Source organism: Onychomys torridus, chromosome 8, assembly GCF_903995425.1.
Source record: "Onychomys torridus chromosome 8, mOncTor1.1, whole genome shotgun sequence".
Taxonomy (NCBI): Eukaryota; Metazoa; Chordata; class Mammalia; order Rodentia; family Cricetidae; genus Onychomys; species Onychomys torridus.
Window position 1 is genome coordinate 88,744,498 of NC_050450.1, and position 7,074 is coordinate 88,751,571.

General features: G+C 49.3%; 1 long non-coding RNA gene across 1 annotated transcript; it reads right to left on the bottom strand.

Annotated features, from left to right (window-relative positions):
• Positions 1 to 2,958: 2,958 nt before the first annotated feature.
• LOC118589132 lies at positions 2,959 to 6,297 on the bottom strand. The gene is made up of 3 exons (XR_004945645.1): positions 6,245 to 6,297; positions 5,882 to 5,986; positions 2,959 to 5,412 (listed from the first exon to the last, which is right to left on the bottom strand). It is a non-coding gene; the product is annotated as an uncharacterized LOC118589132 (long non-coding RNA).
• Between the last annotated feature and the right edge of the window lie 777 nt (positions 6,298 to 7,074).

Here is a 7,074-nt window from a genome sequence, read left to right on the forward strand (position 1 = left end):
ATCTGGTTACGTACCACTGGGAATCAAACGCAGAGCCTTGTGCATACTAAGTAAGCGCTCAGTCAATTGAGCTACGTCCTCAGTACATAATGAGTGTTTTCAAAACGCATCCATACCCAGACCTATGCTCTGAGCCTTTCAGCCATCTGTTCCCTTTCTTCCCTGCCATGCTCCCCATCACCTCGTGAGAGGCATCTATATCAGACAAATATATATATATATATTTTAACTTCTTCTGTGCCAGGGATCAAATCCAGAGCCGTCAGCACAGGAGGCAAGGGTTCTACCACTGAACTGCACTCCTAGCCCTTTGAGGAGCCTAGAACTCTATCATCGTTTTCCCAGCCTCAAACTTGAAATGAGTCTAGATTTCAATTCTCCTCCAATGTTGGTTATTACGTTCAGGACTTCAGACCCAGGGCTGGGGGTCCCCATATGGCACCATCTTCTCTTGCTTGAACTACTGAAATGGTCTGCCAGCTTTCCCGTCCCACTTTTTGTCTCTCTTCAAGCTACATACACTAGGGCTACAGTAGGATCTTTCTTAAAAAACAAAAACAGTTGAGCTGGGCGGCGGTGGCACATGCCTTTAATCCCAGCACTCAGAAGCAGAGCCAGGCAGATCTGTGAGTTCAAGTCCAGCCTAGTTTACAGAGATCCCAGACAGGCACCAAACTACACAGAGAAACCCTGTCTCAAAAAAAAAAAAAAAAATGTATGTTATCTTTTGTGTATGAATGTTTGCCTACATGGATGTACATGCACCACGTGTATGCCTGGTGCCCATGGGGGCCAGAAGGTATTGAACCTCCTAGAACTGGAGTTATAGATGGTTGTTAGCTACCATGTGGGTGCTGGGGACTGAATCCAGGCCTTCTGCAAGGGAGTGTTCTTGTTCTTTCTTTCTTTCTTTCTTTCTTTCTTTCTTTCTTTCTTTCTTTCTTTCTTTTTCCTTCCTTCCTTCCTTCCTTTCTTCTTTCTTTTCTTTCAATTTTTTGCTCTTTGTGTTGGTTTTATGCAGCACAGTGTTATTCATTAATTCATAGATTTCGTGATCATGCTGCACACAAGTTAACAAATTACATGATCATGCAGCACACAGGTTACGTAGGACGCAAGGCTCTTTGCTTGGCTACCAAACTGTGCATGTGCGATCATGTAGCAACATTTTGAGATGGGGTTTCTCTGTGTAACACTGGCTGTTCTGGAACTCGCTCTGTAGACCATGCTGGACTCAAACTCACAGAGATCTGCCTGCTTCTGTCTCCTGAGTGCTGGGATTAAAGGTGTGTACAACCACCACCTGATCTCCTGTTCTTTTTTTGAGATAAGGTCTCCAGTTGCCTAGGCTAGCCTTGTTATTAAGTAGCCAAGGATGGCCTTGAACTTCTAATCCTCCTGCCTCCACCTCCCAAGTGCTGGAATTACCAGCATGTACCACCATGCCTAGCTTAAAGTAGGGTGTGCTGGTTAGTTTTATGTCAACTTGACACAAACTAGTCACTGGAGAGGAGAGAGCCTCAGTTAAGAAAATGCCTCAGTAAGATCAGTATTTTCTTTATTTGTGATTGATGGGGGAGGACCCAGCCCATTGTGGGTGGGGCCATCCCAGGGCTGATGGTCCTGAGTTCTATAAGAATGCAGGCTGAGCCCAGCAGTGGTGGCACACGCCTTTAATCCCAGCACTCGGGAGGCAGAGGCAGGTGGATCTCTGTGAGTTCAAGGCCAGCCTGGGCTACCAAGTGAGTTCCAGGACAACCAAGGCTACACAGAGGAACCCTGTCTTGAAAAACAAACAAACAAACAAACAAACAAACAAACAAACAATAACAACAAAGAATGCAGGCTGAGCAAGCCATGGGCAGCAAGCCTAGCAGCACCCCTCCATGGGTACTGTTTCCTGTCCTGACTTCCTTTGATGATGAACAGTACTGTGGAGGTGTGAATCAAATAAACTCTTTCCTTCCCAACTCACTGTTTGGTCATGGTGTTTCATCACAGCAACAGCAACCTGATTAAGACATAGGGTTTCTTAAAATGGAAACCTGGTCATTCCAACTTGCTGAGATTTCATCTCCGACAATCTCACCCAGGCCAAGTTCAAGCCTTCAGTCAAGCCTCTGAGGTCCCTCAGTCCCCTTGCCTTGTAGCCTCATCCCCATGCAAGAGACTTCTCACAGCATGGCCCTGGCCCAAGATCTCCAGAGAACTTGTGAGGAGTGGGCAGAAGTTTTGGCCTACACTGTACCCAGCCTTCCAGGAAATTCTGCCACACACTGAAGTTTCCAAGTCCACATACAATGACTGCAGCCTTGGCTGCAGCCCCCTCTTGCTTTCCTCTAAGCCTACACTTCGCTGCTTTCTTAGGCTGGATGCATTTTCCTTCCTAAGCTCCTGTGTGTCTTGAGTTGGCTCACTACTCTGGAGACTGAGAAAGTGAGTTGAACAACAGCCTGAGACCTTGTCTCAAAAGAAAAAGAGGGCTGGGCATTAGGGAGCATAGCTAAGTGGTGGAGAGCTTCCTTAGCGTGTTTGAGGCCCTAGGTTCAAGCCCCACAAAAAAGAGGGGAAGAAAGGCCACCTTGGGCTTTCCATGGCTCTTCCTTCATGTTTGTATTTCATAATGACCTGGGGTGGCAGGAACCAACATCCTGTTATCACCAGTTCCCCAACACGGTGCCAGGCTCAGGGGAGGAATCCGAACACATTCAATTAGGGCTGGCTTTCCATCAGGAAGAGTATGTGGAGAATCTGAGATGGCTATCAGTCCGATTTCCCAAACATTTTCCATCAGGAAGAGTAGCCGCCCCTGTCTGCCATCAAAGCCCATGGCATGTCATCTCAGGCTGTTGACTCCCAACTAGTTCCCCTTCTTAGGGTCACGCTGATGATTGAGAACTTTTTCCTGTTAAAGCCACCCTCCCTTGACACATGATGGAAAGGAAACAGGACTCAATATTGTCCTTCAGAGACTCCTTTATTGTAACATAAAATACACAATTTTGTGGCTGCCCCAATTTATACACAATACTTTTTTGGTGGCAATATACTAATCTGCCTTGACACTAAAATATGCATCTGAAATAAAATGTTAAGAAGAAGAATTACAAAAGAATATTTTCATTGTCGGAGATAACCACTTTGAATCTTCTTCCCCCCCCTACAAAGCCCCACACACGCCACACCCCAAAGCTGAGACCTTTCAGGACTCACATGTGGGTCTGTGAGCAGGCAAGAGGCAGGTGGAGACCTGCCCTGGCCTGTCTTTGTGTGCAGGAGTCGGCAGAGAGAGAGAGAGAGAGAGAGCGGCATGCAGACAGGGAACACAGCTTCCAGTTCAAAACCTCTCCCATCTCCAGGAACAGCCTCAGTGAAACCCAGGGGAGCGAAGCGACCGTGTGGAAGCCTTACTTGGGTACCTTCTTCTCCAACCCAACTAGAGAATAAGCTAGGAACCTTCTAGGGGTGGCAGGCTGCTCTGCTATCCCCATGCTCTGGGGCCGTGTCCACGATAAATCTAGAAGTGTGTCAGGTCCACACCCTTGGGAGGTTTACCGGAACAAATAGGCCACATGACAGGTGGGGAAGAGTCCTCTAAGTATGGATTCCTCAAGCAGCTCCAGCCTTCTCCTGAGTGGGCAGGAGGGGCCTCATGCTTCCTCCATCCAGCGAGCACCTGAGGCAGAGAGGCTACCGCCAGGCATAGAAAAATCAGTGTACAAAACCAAGCCAAGGCAAGCAGCAGCTTTTAAAAAGTCATCTTCCAATAAATAATTTACGACACAGGAGTATTTTCCTTTAACAGTAAAACACTGATAAAATTCAGAAGTTACTATTTTTGTAAAAAAAATAGGTTTATTTACTTGCATGTATAAAAATAAGGTTTTGGGGTCCTCCTCTCCTGTGGGTGTGGCTCTGCCCATGTTTGGAGAGGAGGCCAAGGAGGGCTTTGCAGGCCTGAGTGGGAACCGCTCTCTGCCTGCCCCTCTCCCTGCCTGCCCTCTGCAGCTCCTTCCTTCCTTCTGGTGACACTCCAGGAGACCGTGGAAGAAAGTCTCCTTTCTAAAGCTTACTAAACTTCCCAGCAAACCTGCTGACTGCATTTCCCTAACTCCCAACAGCACCCAGCACCCCATAGTGGTGACTGCCTGTGTGGCAAGCTGGCCCCAGGTACAGGTCACAATCCCTACCACCTATTCCTCAGGACACTCTGTGACACTGGAGGGGAAAGGGGTGACCTGGGGATAGAGGACCCAGGACTTGATACAGGAAGAGAGAACTCTGATGTCAAATTAGGGTGCAAACGGGAAAAACATAAAGAGACCTGATTTAGAAACAAAACCACCACTGGACATTTGCAGGAAGCCACTATCCACAAGCTTCTAGAAAAGCCTTGGATAATGTAGGCACAGGCTCGTCACAGCACAGAGTGGGAGAGGGTAGCAGAGATGGGCCACGCCCGGTGTCTGGAGCCAGGCCTGGGTACTGCACACCACGCTGGCAGAGCACAGGGCATCACCTATAAGCCCTGAGCTTGGTGGCCCTCCTTCCTTTCCATTATTTTGTTAAACATACCCACACGAGTACACACACATAAGCTGAGTGGCAATTCTAGAAACAGAGAGACTGAAGAAGCAGAGGACAAGGAGCCAACGTTGAGATGGGTTACCTGGTGGAAACAGCCACCACCCATCCAAAAACCTGCGACCACCTTTGCCCCAACACTCTTTATCCAGCGTCCCTTTCCATCGGTATGTACAAAGGGGACAGGGGACTTGTGAAGCACTGGCTTTCTCCATCAACAACAGTCTCCATCAACAGAAGACAGGCAGAGACAATGATAGCTTGCCTGGACTATGGACTGCCTGGCCGAGGGAGGAAGGCTCCCCAGAGAGGAGGTGCTTTTTCCTCTCTTTGTCCTTTTCTTACTTGAACAGTCGTGTGTCAAAGTTCAGCCACCCTTAAGACACATGGCCAGGTTCCAGGGTTCAGGGGACCGACCGCCTTTTTGCACGAGGTGAAAACAAGCCCGGCCCCCGCCCTGGCACTGCAGCTTAGACTGGACAGCAAGGGGTGGGGGAAAAACACAACGTGCAAACTCACACATTCACACTGACACACACTCCCTTCACTGGTGCCACTATGCACAGAAACACTAAAGTCACAACTAGTATTAACACTTCACATTATGAGTATTGTTTCCAAAGAGAAGCGATTCATGGAATTAAAACATCCACAAGAAGATCCTCCGTGAGGATGATGAAGCTGCGGGTGGCGAGGTCTGGTCATGACTGGGCGTGAGGGATCCACTGACTGTCCATGGGCCGGCCTAAGAGTTCCTCCACGCGCCGCGCCACATCCATCGTGTCTTCTAGATCAAAGTCCCCATCGGTGTCAAGGACAGAGTCGGCGCTTCAGAGGGCAAGACAAATGATGGAGGGGAAGACAGACGGTTATCAGAGGTCATCTTAAACTCCACAACCCATCAGGGGAGAGATCTAGGCTGTCCCTTCAACCTAGGTCCTCACTGGAAAGATCCCCTGATACAATTAGAGCCCTTTGCTGGCTAGGTCTGCAGAGACTTAGTTCTCAGTACCCATCCTAGCTGCCCACATCTAAACCCCACCCAGTCCTTAAACATAGAGTGGCATATCTCCATCTTCAGAGAAGACGAGCAGATGCCATCTGCTCATGGCCACTTGGTGCTTCAAATACCAGATAGACTCTCCCCTCCCCCGGGCCAAAGCCTGGGCCTAGGCTGGGTGAGGTCAGATCCAGAGAATCTTCAGGTTCCTTTGACCCCCCACTCCAGGCTTTAGGAAGTTCAGCCTAAGGCCAAGGCCCCAGTACCTCCCCATATGCCCCCAAGAGCATGACCTACTTCTGTGAGTAAATGTTGTAGTGAGCCTGGGGGCACACTACTGGGGAGGGAGCCTGGTCCATGTAGGTGGCGCCACTCCCTGCATCTGTGGATGCATTAGCAAACCTGTGGAAGGAAGCAGAACACAGTCTCAGCCACCTGGACTGGAGGAGGGGCCTGAGAACATCTTTTTCAGGACACAGGAGGTTGGACCCCCAGGGGCCTGGCCACAACATGATGGAACTCAGTTCCTTCTCAAAGGCTAAACGGGGTTTCCCGGGGGTTAGGGATGCTGGACTCAGCAGCAGAGAGTGATGGGTGCTGGGGGAGGAAGGGAGTGGAGAGAGAGGCACCAGCAGAACAGAGCTGGGCTCCGGCACTTACTCAGGGACCACTTGCTTGATCTGCGGCTTCACGTATCCGTCAGCTGCTTTGGCTGCCGGGGAGAAGAACATTGAAAACCAAGGTCCGCAGAGGCACCACCCTCAAGAACCCGTCTTTTCTTGGATTAGGACACAGCCACCCAATCTTAATGCAGGACGCAACACAGCATGTAACATTTCTGTCTGCTGAGAGGCCTGCTGGAGATGTGCAGCACTAAACCACAGATCAGTGGCCTTCCAGGTCGGCTGACATGATTTAGAAAGTCCACAGAGAAAAGACGGATATTCCCATGCAGATCCAGTCAACTGCTGGTGCTGTATAAAATAACTTCCTTTTCTTTGGAGACAGGATCTCACTGTGTGGGCCAGGCTGGCCGGGAACTCCCCTTGTACTTCAGGCTGGCTTCAAACTCAGAGATCTGCCCGCCTCTACCTTAGGAGTTCGCAACTGTGTCTGACTCCTTTTGTCTGTACTGAGGACTGAACCTAGGGCATCGCACACACTAGACAAAAGCTCTACCACTAAGCTGTGTTCTCAGCCCTCTTTTCACTTTTGCTTTTGAGACAGTATCCCACAAAATTGCACAAGATGGCTTTGAACTCACTCTCTACGCCAAGCAGGTGCTGTACTTTGGATCCTCCTGCCTCAGCCTCCCAAACTGAGATTATATGCCTGTGCCTACAAGCCTGATTGAAAAATAAAAGCTTTAAAAATTCATAGTTGGAACAGGCAAGATAGCTCAGTAGTAAAGGCTCTTGTCATAAGCCTGATGACCCAAGTTCCAACCCCAGGACCCAAACAGTGGGAGCAGAGTACTGGCTCCTGTACGT